Source organism: Puntigrus tetrazona, chromosome 19 (assembly GCF_018831695.1).
Source record: "Puntigrus tetrazona isolate hp1 chromosome 19, ASM1883169v1, whole genome shotgun sequence".
NCBI classification, from domain to species: domain Eukaryota; kingdom Metazoa; phylum Chordata; class Actinopteri; order Cypriniformes; family Cyprinidae; genus Puntigrus; species Puntigrus tetrazona.
The window spans coordinates 723,179-737,500 of record NC_056717.1 but is presented as its reverse complement, the minus strand read 5'-3'; the positions used below and the strand labels follow the sequence as shown (position 1 = coordinate 737,500).

Sequence of the window (14,322 nt, the reverse complement as noted above, 5' to 3'; positions counted from 1 at the left end):
TAATTCATTTCTTCCTGATGAAAGAGCAAAGTCTATTTTATTATTTTTTACGGATCTCATTTTTATAACGACAGTATATAGCAGAAGATCAGTTATCATTGACAGTGTTGTTGTCTGCGCTCATGTTTGAAGCATTATTTCAGTGTAAAGCAGTGGGACGATTCATCCGCCTCAATGCTCGAGTTCAACACAAATCTGTATTTAGGTACTTTAAAAAGAAAAAAATGTGACCTTCGTAATAAACAATACTTGTGAATTTGTTTATTATTATTATTTCTTGTTATTGAGGCTAAACAACGGTACTGTAACTATTCAGATGTCAATCAAGATAAAGTGCACTCAAGATCTCAAGAAAGAGCCGTTCTCCGGGACTAAAGTGCACTTTCCACAAATAGAGTTTGAAATAGCACTAACTGCTTTTTTTCGTTCTTTCTATTTTCGAATGGTCACTGAAAGACGACAATTAAACGTCGATCGTGTGTGTGTGTGTGTTTTTTTTATTGTATTATTCAGTGAGATTATTCATTTGTCGATCTGCCATGAAATGACTATTCTATGTTTTAATTTTATAATGGATATCAACGTTAAAGACAAGCTGTGCGATGTCACTAAATATTATTCACTAGAACATACTTAATATTCATTTAACCGCTTACATCAGAATTAGTGCTGTAATATGATTAATCACGATTACTCGCTTCCAAAATAAAAGTTTTTGCTTACATAGTTTACTTTGGATATTTATGTATACATAACATTTTTTATATATTAAATATTTTCTATAATACAGTTTATATTAATATAAATATAGACTTTAAATATTTTCTAAATACTGTGTGCGTCTTTATTTTGGATGTGATTGTTTGACAGCACTAGTCAGAATTAGAATTATAATTTTGAACAGGTCGCAATCTTTCATTTTAAGGGGCTTACACATGAGTTTAAGTCTGGCAATAATAATTTGACGTCGCATATTATTTGTATCCATTAACACATAGATCCAGATACGTTTAAAGCTTTAAATAGGTAATGGCACATCAAAGTGTACCGCATTCTTAGAAAGTGCTAAAGATGTTTCTCAGATCTTCTAAAATATCACTGAGCGTAATGATTTGATAATGAAAGCGTTACTTTCATTAGTCCGACGACAGATGAGTTCAAAGCTGGTTTTTTTCAAGGGTTCAGTGGCGCTTGCCAGTGGGCAAACCAACAGAAAATTGTCTTTATCCAGCTCTGTTGTGTCTGTTGCTCACAGTGCACGTCATTTAACCATTGCCTCACACCACAGGAGCGAGAGGAGAGCGTGAATGGCGTTTTCTCCTAGTAGCTCACCGCCTGGCGAAGCTTCTCCTCCCCTCACCCTGTCAGGGAATCTGGCTTGCATTCTGACATTAATGCATCGAGGGGTGTAATTCCAATTTGTTCCAAAGCAACTATTAATTTGCCCATTTCGGCGCCGTGCAGGAGGAACCCCTGTAAGGCCACTGAACCATGAAAGACATTATCTGAAGGGCTCCGTTTCTTTGGTTCTGTTTTTTTTTTTGAAGGCGAAGGATTTCGATTGATGCGCATTGATGACACGTCGCCGGTTTCTGCAGCGGTTCGCGACGGACCCCCTGAAGCCGAGCGCTCAGCATGCAGCGCGCGAAGTGTGTCATTAGGGTTGTAATAATGGCAGCGGGTGTGCTTATGTCAGAGTGGCCTTCTCGTTCAAGACCCCCGTGCCCCCTTCCTCAATCTGATTACAAGCTCTGCATAATAAAGAGGGCCGTGATGGTGATTTCGTGTTTGCTCAGCAAGCAGACGTTTTAGCCGTGAGAAATCAAAACCTACCTTAAGCATGTGATGACTTTGCTAGGCTGTTGTCGTCGTGGCAGTCAGGAGGTCTGAAACGAAGCTAGACGTTTTCGGTCAGTTCAGAGGCGGTTGCTTGGAGGGTGCAAGACTGTGAAAACAACAAAAAAACAGACACATTATTAATATATAAGCATAACCAAAAAAAAAAAAATCTCTCATCAGTTATTAGTATTTTATAAGTACTAAACTAATATATATATATATATATATATATATATATATATATATATATATATATATATATATATATATATATATATATATATATATATATATATATATATATATATATATATATATATATATATATATATATATATATATATATATATATATATATATATATATATATATATATATATTTTACATACATATACACACACATACATATATATACACATACATATGCATACATATACACACATACATATATACATACACACACTCATACATATTGCATACATTGAGGAAAAATTCATTTTTAAGGCTAAAAATATGAAAATAAATTAAAAGTAGAAGTACATGAAAAACCACACCTTAGTAGGCAAATTAAATCATGATCATTAAAACACTATAATGCTGACAAAATCTAAGTTTTTGTTTACATAATGCATGCGTGTTTCATGTAAAATATATTCCTAGAAATATAATTGATTTGATCTATTTTTAAATAATCATAATTATTATAAAATCATATAAAATATATACTAAATGTTTGGCTGTATACACACACACATAACACTCACGTTAATAACTTTCATTTTGGTTGTGATTAATCGCCATTAATCATTTGACCGCTGCTGATGTCTAATTTATAAAGTCTTGACGTATTATTTCATCTGCATACAGACATCTGTGAATGTAACGCTCAACTTGGAAGTACACTTAACTCGAGGCGGGATAATTCAGTACCGATGTGATCTATTTTTCCTGCATCTCGCAAGGCAACAATTACATAATAGCTTAAAAATTGCTTTATTTAACGGCGAGAACCTTCTTAATGTAAGGCCGAACCTTAAAGAACAGAAAATCACATTACATTTTACACTGTCATCTTCAATACAGTATTCCCCACAGTCGGTTTGAAATGAGAGTTATTAACATGTCTAACTCCAGTATGTCAGGAACCCTTTTAAGACCCCCCTCTCCTAATGACTACGTGTGGAACGAGGTGTTGAGAGGTAGAGATTAGCACCCTGTGAACGTTCCCTCCGAATAGAGTACTCTTTGAGTACATTAAGGGCTGGAAAATGACTGTGTCACAGCACTACACAGTCTGGAAAAGGTCATCCGCACGGTGCTTGGATACCAAGGTGGTGTTATTTTAAGCATTATCCGGAGCAATTAAAACCCAGGGACGAGGACCGAGAGCAACTCTGGATATTCAGAGCTCCGATCGAAATGTCGCGCTGCCTCGTAAGTGAATCTTTACCGTCTTAAATCTCTCAACAAACGGCGGAAATATTAGACCGAGGATGATGTGGAGGCTGTCGGAGCAAAGATCGGTGTGATTAGCAGACGACGGCTCATTTCAGTGTGGAAACTTTGTGTTTGTGTTAGAAAGCGCTTTTCCTTCACACTATGACATATATTTAGATAGAGAGAGAAACACTTTAATTTAGGGTCTCTTAAATATTACTAGAATATTAGCCATATTATTAGGAATTTATTAAGCACATATTAATACATGACCTTATCCTGCATCCCTAATCCTATCAAATACATAAACTTCACTACTTTACTTACTATTAATAAGCAGTAAATTAATTAGTAATTAACAGTGAATAAGTGTTCCCTATTCTAAACTGTTATCAAAAAACATTTATGCTTAGCCAGAGATAGACACTGTTTCTATTATTTACATTTATTTACAAAAATATGTAATATTATTAAACAGAAGTGTTAAGCCTTACAAGATTTTTAATGAAATATGGAGCATAATATTTTAATTTTAAATGAAATATGGAGCATAATATTTTAATTTTAAATGAAATATGGAGCATATGTGTTAAGTGAAATGTTTTTAAAACAAAAATATTTGTTTAAATATAAATGAACAATAAACATAAGTCTTTATCTTTACAAAATAAAACTATTAAAAACAGCCTCATGTGAAGCATTCTGAGAACCTGAAATCCTCATCAACCTTTTTCAGTTTTTTTCTGTTGCTGGTTCCCAGAAATGCTTTGCATAAGGCTGTTATTTCATTTATTTTTTCCTGTAAAGACTTTTTAATGTTTAATGCCAATTTATCTCTGAACAAACTGTTGCTCATAAATAACAAATTTAAATCTACAGAAAGTTACTGGCACCCAGCTGCCAGCAATGCTGTAATTTCTACAGAAATTTTGACACTGCGTAAAATATCATCATAATTTCGAACGGCGAGCTGCAAGAACGCTTTACATTTTCAAAACCCTGCATTAATAAGAAGTGTATACGTCTGCTCAGAACCTGACAGAACCTGCTAAGCACTTTTCTACGTCAAAGACGGTTTTTATAAATGGTAGTGAAGTCGTGGATTTAGGCATACGTACACTCAACCATCAAATCTGAGCCTCCACACGCTGGGCAGCCTACAGCCAATCGCTGACCACCATTATTGACTAATCACACGGTTAAAAAGTTCACGGTTTAACATGGTGCTTTCCACTAATTTTCTTGCATTTCTAAAATGTTCAGAGACACAAGGAATCGCAGGAAATGTTTGCAGGACATTACTTTTATTCATTTTATCTGACAATTTTTTCCCCTGCATTTTTGACTAAATTTGGGGCATGTAGCTTAATATAGCTTAACATTAAAAGTTGATAAAAATGATATAATAATAATAATAATAATAATAATAATAATAATAAATATTTTTAAAGAAAACGTTGCAAAATGGTATAAAAGACAATATTTAACATGTTTAAAAAAATTACTGAAATAAAAAAATTACTTTATTATTATTGTAATGGGAAAATAATCCAACAGGTAACGATAACATCTTCACACTTTCATAATTGACATTTTTGAAAACAGAAGTCGAGCTGGAAACCTCTTGAGGTCTTTAAAGCTATCAGTTTTTTATGCTAGTTCAATTTTTATTTTAGATAATGGTACATCATATCCAATAGCTTTCACAACAACATTTGCCTCTACTGCTTTGAAAAAGTCATGGGATACCGCTGTATAAAGAGCTCTTATCTGAATTCCGGAACGATTATAGAAAACAGACACTACATGTTCAATAAATATATCTACTACTGTTAAAAGCGCCTTTGTATCTGTACCCCAGTTGGAAATTCTAGAAAATGTAATTCCTTCATTTATGACTGAACAGTAAATTCAATTTTGTTTATCACGGGAGTAAGGACTTCATGCATGTTATCCTATAAACTGCGTGTCCCGTCTTAAGAGATAATGCATTTGAGATCAGCAATCTGTAAAGACAGCGCAGAGGACTGGGAGGAGCAAAGGGAGTTATAGGAAGCCATGCTGGGTCCATCTAAATTACACAGTCCATAAAACTGTAATAGGGAGACGATCAGTAGCTTATATCAGTAAGACTTCGCAGGGTATTTACCTTTTTATATGGGCGTAAATTTTACAGGGACCAAGGACAGCGGAAACCTTGCCGTCTTGACTACAAGTGACTCGGAAATAGAGCCGGGGCCATGAGATAGAATGACAACAGGAGGGATTCGAGGAGATATTTTAGAGCTACAATGTTATTTTTTAATAATCCTGCCTCACTGATGTCAACCTCAGATGTCCTTTGTGCATATGTGTTCAAATCTTTGCATGAGCAGTTAATGGAATCCCATATTTATTATATAAGAGACATTGGTGATACAGGAGAGAAATGCTTAGAGCACTAGTTGACGAAAATAATGGTCGTCATAAATATGCTGAATTTCTACATTTCATTATTGACCAATCAGAATAATATATTCCGGAGATCTGTGTACTTCATGGGTCACTTCATGGGCGACCTCATTCACTTATAGCCTTGCACGTGAGGATAGTATGTCATTGCTAGCATTCTTACTTGGCTTCATCGTGTTAGCAGTATTTTATAGATAATAGTGGTCATTAAATCAAGGTATTAAAAATCACATTTGAATTAGCAATGATGAGAGATGTGTGTTGATGTCAGAGATCACCTTTTTGATGACCACACAAATGACTGCCATCCCAATGACCTCAAAAAGGTCATTCATTAATTAGCTTTGAAATCCTTTGGGACTCTTTAAATCAGTGTTTACGTCAGTTAATGTGGCAACTCTAACCTAAATCAACAAGATCAAGAAAAGGTTATTGTGCAATGATTAGTATAGAACAATAGAAATAATGTTTTATACAATAATGCTATTGTTTTTTTGTTTGTTTTTTTTTAAGCAAAAGGTGCACTGATCAATTTTTTTTTGTTGGTAGAAATCTGACAAAACTTATTACAAGCGCAACAAATATCGATATTAATAATCAGAATGATTTTTGAAGCATCATAAATGCAATCCTGACCTGTGAATTCTGAAAAGATTCATGAAAACAGACTAGCTAGTTTGGAGTATAATGGGCAATGGATGGAGCATAAAGTGTCCTAGATGAATTAGACGGATCTGGCAATCTGGAACATTTTCATTTCTACAGGACTTTCTTCTCTTCGGGTCAGCGGTCAACACCTACAAGCAAACCAATGTACTAATTAATGATATTAGGAGTCTTTTACACGCTGAGAGCTGAAACCACTCATTTGCGTGAGATCATTCCATGCGTCGCACGTACGCATACCGCAGAAACGATCGTAAGATCAGATTTAGGATGGTTTCTGCGCAACGTTTTATAAACGACGTCCCTGCGGTCTCATAAAACGAGCGTTTCTCAAGTCTCTCGATGCATGAGTCCATTTTCTCTCAAAAGCATCTTCTCACGGTCACAGCGCTGCATGTGCAACACCTAAGCCTCCTTCAGGCCACCGCTGACAGTGCACTCACGCTAGTAAACAGGAAGGATTTTTTTATTTACAAAAGACACACTGAACACAAAAATGCACTGGATATTCAAAAAAAAAAAAAAAATACCTCTAAGTAGCTACGGCATCTTACTGTTTTACAATGACTGATCTCATTTGTAATGTACTGTAAATAATGCCAAAGGTGAAAAAAATGTTTTAAAGACAGATATTCTTATGCAACCGTTTCAGTAGTTGTACATTTATAGTTTTCAGTCTGGTTTTAAAACTTGATTTGCATTGCTAATGTATTTTATGCAAAAATACAATCTTAGTCAGACGAAACAAGCAAATCATTGAGTAACAAACTGAGGCTGTACGCTGCTGCTTATCTTTAAGCTGAGAGGCACTCACTTTATGCAGAGATGCTATCCCGCTGAGCTCACAATGTGCTGCAAATGCCAGATCTAATGCATTCTGCATCTGTGCCGCATACGACGTAACATTAGGCTACTTGCCTCTCATGCTCTCCCTCCTCGTCATCCATTAAGCTGTGAGGAGAACATCACCGCTTGAGGAAATATGTAGTGAAGAGACAGTATCTGTCAACAACAGAGCCTGCTTTTTTATGATTTCAAGATAGTAAGAACTGGACAGTTGCATTTAGGGTGTAGGGAGCCTTTCTGCATGTGGCATGCATATTTAAATATAAATCTACCCTGTACTTTTTTAACTCAGTACAATCCAGGGATCCAGGTACGGCAAAATTATTCTGTTCTGGGGTGTATTCTAGAATACAACTAATATGCATGCTAAAACTAGCAACTAATAGGTTAAAGCATAAAATAAAGAGTTACCGAAACTGCTATGAATAAAAAAATAGTAATTCAATTAAATAATTAAAAGTTATATATTTCAGGTTTATATCTATTTAATCTCTATACATAAAAATTGTTATTTCTGCTTTTATAACCATTTATAATCTCTAAATCAGTAGTTTTAATTATTTTTTTTACCTTTGTACATTTGTTTTTTAAGAATGTGTATTAATCATTGAACTAATCCAAGTGTAACCAAGACCATTTATGATCAAAACTATGCAAAAACTGGCTTCTTTTCAATATTTCAAAAAAATAAATATATTGCAAATACATTGGCTTTATCATTCTATTTATCAAAAAATAACCAAAGGGAAAAAAATTTAATCCACAAAAATATTTGGCAACAGTTTTCAACAAATAATTAAAAAAAAAAACAACAACAAATTTCTAAGACCGGAGTAAATGACAAAATAAATTACAAGAATGAATGACACTACAAAACTGGTGCTGAAAACTGTGATGATATTTTACAAGATTACTGTTTTTACTGTATCTTTATTCAAATAAATGCTGCCTCAGCACAGAACACTAGAAAAAACTTACCGACCCCAAACATTTAAAGGTATAGTTTAATAACGTGCCAGTCATCAACATGCGCTAACAAGCAAATTTGCTTTAAAGTTGCATTCAAAGCTGGCTTCTGGAAGCGCACATGGTTCATAAAGGTTCCATCTAGCCAAACGCATTATTCTTTCAATTGCGTATAATATGAGACTCCTCAGGCCTATATTTGCAGGAATGCTCCATTATTAAAAGGCCGTGGTGTTCTAGCTCTCCCCATGACCTGCCAAGGATAAAGAATCTGTTTACTGTAAATTGCACCCCACTCCCCCCCAAATACCATCTGCCACTTAGAAGGCCGCTGTGTTAGAGCTGGCTAAAAATAGACCTTCTGATTGACTCCTAAAGGGAAAAGGGTCCACATCACCCCAAAAAAACTTGATGGATTTGATGGATAACCCAAAAGAACATTGGCACGGGGTTGGCAGCGTCGAAGCCGCCTCCATCCAAATCATTTAGCTAATTGTGTTATCTGGGATGAACAGGAAAACAGAAGATAAGCAAATGACAGAAAGAGCATTTCGGGAACGAAAGCAACTTTTTTTTTTTTTTTTTTTTATCTCCACAGTGATCCCTAGGGTGGGTGGGTTTGCCGGCCCGGCCACCTGTAATTGCCTTATCCTGCCTTCTCTCCAACTCTGTCACTGTGAGTTGCCAGTTTGATGATATGAGGAGACAGAAGTGCTGCTTCTGTGTCTCTTTGTGTTTGACTTTATGGGCTCTGGTAAAGTGTAACAGAGAGCAGAAATGCTGAGGGTGATTCAAACCCAGTGGCTCCCTCCTGCTATGCAGTAATAGCACAAAACACACTGGCGTTTATAGGCGAAGTGAGAGTGCTGCAGTCGTCTTCTCATTTCCTAGGAGACTGACTCCCCTACAACATCCATTTACACTTGTCATACTGACTATTTCAATAAACAGCCAGAAAAAGGTCTGCAGGTGTAGCCATGCTAGCAACTCAATACTTTCAGTGGAGAAAAAAAAAACCCCACAGAGATCTATGCTGCAATACCTCATCCAATTCCCAAGACATTATGGATAAAACCAAATAAACCCATTCATGGTGCCCAAAAAATAAATATATTTCCCTTCATCGCAAAACAAAGTGCATTCACTTCTGTCCAAAACAACAGAACTTTAAAGTAAGACAATACTTTTGAGATAAAGCGGACTCCTGTCGCATCTGTAATCGTCTGCAGATGACGGCCGTACCTTCTGCAGGGGGATGTATTTAAAGGTCACCAGTGGTTTTACAAGAGTCGTTAAGGGTGCCGCTGTGTTTGAGTGAATTGGCCGATCTGTCAGAGAGAGGCTTGTTTATGAGAGGTTGGTTGCCCCCTCCTGTCCTGCCGGTGCACAGAGCTCATTCCGGCGGCCATAAAAGTCCACAATTGCTCCGATTCATCAAAGAATTAGCAGGAATGTGACGGCTCTACTGAGGTGCTCTTAAGTGATCCAGGTGCAGATAGCAAGAGGGGGCACACAAGGTGTTCAAATTAGCAGGAATCTTGACAACAGCAGAAGATAGTATAGCGACACTGGATGATAAAACTAAGTGCATTGGATGACAAAAAAATCTATAATAACGTCAATAATACTTTTTTTAAGACTACTATGCTCATCAGATGACAAAAATACAGTAACAGTTTTATTATAAAATATTATTGCAATTTAAAAAACTTTATTTGAATATATTTTAAAATATTATTTATTCATGTCACAGAAAAGCTGAATTTTTAACGTTGTTAGTTTTCAATGTCCTATGAAGCTTCAGAAATCATTCTTATATACTGATTTGGCACTCAAGAAAAAAAAATAAACACTTTGAGCAAACATAGAATTTTTTTTGTAAAAAATCTTTACTGGTCACTTTAGATAAAGTGACTGATATCAAGATTAGACATATTACTGGCCTAGATGTAAATTGAAAAGCTTGGGATAAAGGGAAATGTGTTTGGGCTATACACTCAAATCAATTTAACATCAGCACTTTAAATTAAAAAAAAAAAATCACAGTACGTAGTTTGTGTTCTATAGTTGCCTCAGAAAGTCATGGTAAGCATTTTACTATAAAGTACACTCATTTGAGCCTCGATAGGTTATTAAAGTTTCCGAAATGTGTATTCTCAAAGGATTTGCATTATGCACTAGCACAGTTCACTTCATTTAACCAACTTATCCATAACCTGCAAACCAATCAAAGTCTCTAGTGTTTGTTTTTTAAGCTTAAATCAACCCATTACAGTGATATTCATCCATTGAAACAGCTTTGGTCTTTCTGGTTGAAAATGTGTTATTTGGGACAATAGTGCCCTCTCTGACCAGTCTGAGCTCATTCAAGCGAAAATTAAAATACTGTTGTATTTTACTCATTTCCTTTTCTCTGAAGAACACAAAAATATATATAATCTAAGAAAGTTATATACGTAAAATATACAACATCCTGAGAGACATTTCTAAAAATATCTATGTTCGGCAGAAGAAAGAAAGTCATACAGTTTAGGAGCAACATGAAAGTGAGTAAATGATAAAACAATAAACTTGTTTGGAGGAACTAAGTAATATCACATACGTAATGAGTGCTGTTCTTACAGATGAACAGAAAAAATGTGATACCGCTTTACTGTTTGATCACTGTTTGAAGTAATACCACAGCAGAACCTGTGTGTCTCTTTAGTAATGTTTTCTTCATAAAGGAATTAGGTTTTTGAACGAATCGTTTGAGTTAATGACTCACTCATAAAGATAAGGCTTGTCCAAATACCCACACTTGCAGTTTTGTCCACTTGAGATCACACACATGTCCCAGAAAGTGTGCGCAAGACAGCGCCAGGTCTGAAAAATGCCAAAACACAGTGCTAGGGTGACCATACGTGCCATTTTTATGAGACACATCCTGTCAAATACATAAATCCTGGCCAGGATTTGTCTGGTAAAAATGGTGCGTGTAGCCACCCTACACAGTGCCCTCAACACACAAGACATTTTACAGAGATCTTGCAAGACGTGACAGAAACCTTTGCAAATTAAAGTGTGAAGATGAGTATGTGTATTTTGTACAATATTTACAACTGCTTTTTACCACTTAATTAAAAACTATACAATTGCTAACTTGTATAATCTCACTACTAAATAGTCATTTAGAAGTTTATTTTAAAATCCAAATGACTGAAATCAAAAAAGCTTTGCACTATAAGTATCTCATCTGGTAAAGAAAAGCTCTAGTAACACTTGTGATACTGCTTTGATAAAACTTTGAATTCAAAACTCCTGATTACATAAGTGCTCCTATTTTAAATACGGTATTACCAGATATTTGTTCATTTTGGCTTCATGCCTACTTGAACACTAGGGCCAAATATGGGAAATTCCTGATGTACACAAGTGTGGGTATTTGGACAAACCCAAAGAAACTGGATTTACGCCGGCGTTCCAGAATCAGGTTTGAATGAATTGGTTAAATAAATGAATCAACAGCACAGTCGTTAAGACAGTCACTTGTGGACCCTGCCAGTGTACGGCTGTAACCTGCAGAAAGACTAAAAAAAGCCCTCCACTAATGAACAGACTGGCAGCCTGTCTAAACAAACACAGACTATCAGTGTGATCCAAACAGTGAAAAGTCCCAGTGACTGTTTTATCAGCACTCTTAGAGCTTCGACGACCAGAGTTAACACTACATCATGTACTGCGTTGTCAATAATAAGCTGGAGGTCATATGAACGAAAGCAGCGCCGTTCAGAGAAAGGGAGGAATATTTTGGAGGACTTGAAGCATTAGGATCATCTGGAGCTCAGACAACTGGCTGTCAGCATCTCATTGCAGTGGTGGGGCTTGTGTTGGATGATTCTGCTTGACTGGCACGCAAAGCCCATCACTCTCGCATCTGAATTGCCCACGATAAGGCTTCATTACCATAAGTTTATTTTCTCCTATTGAGGTGGGCCGTCTGAAACAAAGGCCAGTTGATTATTTTGCTTGATCATTGTACCATTCAAAGCGACCGCTTGCAAACGGAACGGAAACAATGGGCTTTCCCAGAGGATCCCGGAAGCTGACATGCATACAGTAACAGGACTGGTGACACTGACGCGAGATCAGTGTGGCCAGGCCTGACAGTACACCCATGGGACGCCCAAGAGCTCAGAGACGCTGAATCTGAGCCTGTCAAGGCTGTCTGTGGGTTTGAATGGCTCTAGTCCACCGAGGATTTCGCATTTCAGTAGTCCATCACTGTCAGACAATAGCAACGCATTTGGTTGCTGGACAACAATATGATTTGTGTTATATGTAATATTATATGTTACTAATACACTTATGCGTATTGACAACAAATGGGCGTTTTATGATCATTATACATCTATAGGAACATTAAATTATTATTATAAATGCTAGTTCCTAGTATTGAATGCTGGCGCTTTCAATAGGTATCTTAACCCTTATCCTACAGTAAGTAGTTTATACTTGAAGCTAAAACTTCTAAATTATTAATATGATCAAAACTTTGCTGAAGAACCCATTACACACTCTCTACCACATGCCTCTGCCCCACGTTATTAGCAAGTAAAAGGCCTTAAGTATAATTCAAAAATGTGTTATCTTGTGGTTTGTGTCTTTTTGCCTCGAAATCACGGCAATCACTGCATTTTATAAAAAATATAATTTCATATTGTTAGAGATAGCTCCAGACTGCACAAACTGGAAATAACTTTCATTGATTATCTATGCATCATCTTTTAGAAAAAAAAAAAGTCTTAAATACGACAAGGCTTTTATGAAGGGACATAAAGAGTGAAAACTACTTATGTGGAGTTTATTTGAGTAGTCCACTATGCTGTTATAAAGATCTGTTTCACATTTCAAGCATCAGAATAAATCTTACTTTTTGAATCGCTTATTTCCTTTTTTCATATACTCATTGTATCATATTATACCGTATCAAATCAAATATCAAATACAATACAAATGCTAACTTTTTTTCTTTTTATTGTCTGAAGGTTCAAATGGTTTCAGACCATTCAGTTCACAAGGTTAACTATCTTAACCTGCTATGCGTGATTGGTAAAGCAGCTTCAACCTAGTTTAGCTAGTCAACAGAGCACTCTAGCAGCTTGGTCTAAACTGGCCCTTTTTAAAGGTCTTCTTGAATAGGATGCGGTGCAAATAATTAATACTACCAAATTCTAAGCTATGATTTCATGGTAGTATGCTGGACCAGAGCTGTTTGCATAGAGGATTATGGTACATGAAAATGGGCACTGAATGGTACAATAGCAACACAACTAAGAAGGAGAGAAAACATGGGATTACATGTGGTTTTCTGCCCCTTAATGTGATTTTCTTAATGACAGTTTTACCTTTTTATGCACTTCAGTGAGGACAGTGGCGAGGTTGAGATTAGAGAGAATGTATTTTGCCCCAAAAGCCGATTAGCCTGATTTGAAACAGAGCCAAATTGAGTCTATTCTATTCTCATTCACAAAGACTGGGCAACAAAACGTTAAATATTCAGAGCAGGGCTTTGTGTTACCTAACGTTCCGTTTTCATATTGCAGTTGAGCAGATTTTCATAAACCCTCAATGCATCCAACACCTTTAAAGTAAAAAAAAAAAAAAAAATTAAAAGATGTAAGGCTACACTATGGATGGCAGATTTCATTTGCATTTACAAAACTTAAATTATAAAAGGGAATTCGGTGCCAAACGTTCAGCCTCAGTTAGGTAATTAAAGGTTACTTTAAGGGGGGGGTTTGTAGAAAATGTAGAAATTTAATTCTGTTGATCTTGACTGCCATCTGGTGGTTTTACAGGGGTGTCCCTCAAATTTGAAGCACTGCTAAACTTACAGGCAGCCTTTTGTTTTTTTGGTTCAGAGTGTCACCAAACGAGCCTCAGACCCTCGCGTGTCCTTGTTTTAAAAGGTTTTATGTGTGGCGACCAATGTGTAACATCGCTTTGTTATTATTATTATTTGACCATCATTGACCGCTGACCTCCAAACGGAAATGCAGTGCATACACAAACAGTTGGGCTACATTCGCCCAGAAACGATAGAGGAACATCTTTCTCCGTTTTCTAAAAGAATGT

The 14,322-nt window shown here is 36.1% G+C and overlaps 1 protein-coding gene and 1 long non-coding RNA gene across 2 annotated transcripts in view; one reads left to right on the top strand and one right to left on the bottom strand.

Moving 5' to 3' along the window:
• The window catches only part of phf14 (PHD finger protein 14), a 73,861-nt gene extending 73,382 nt beyond the window's left edge, over window positions 1–479 (top strand). Inside the window, exon 18 of the mRNA XM_043217030.1 lies at window positions 1–479. This exon is cut by the window's left edge and continues 670 nt beyond it. The gene's annotated coding sequence lies outside the window, so the exon portion shown is untranslated.
• Window positions 1–14,176, bottom strand: part of LOC122323300 — a 15,434-nt gene extending 1,258 nt beyond the window's left edge. The window contains exons 1-2 of the long non-coding RNA XR_006246992.1: window positions 13,766–14,176; window positions 1,834–1,945 (exon numbers count right to left, since the gene is read on the bottom strand). This is a non-coding gene — a long non-coding RNA (uncharacterized LOC122323300). The remainder of the gene's footprint in view (window positions 1–1,833; window positions 1,946–13,765) is intronic.
• Window positions 14,177–14,322: the final 146 nt, after the last annotated feature.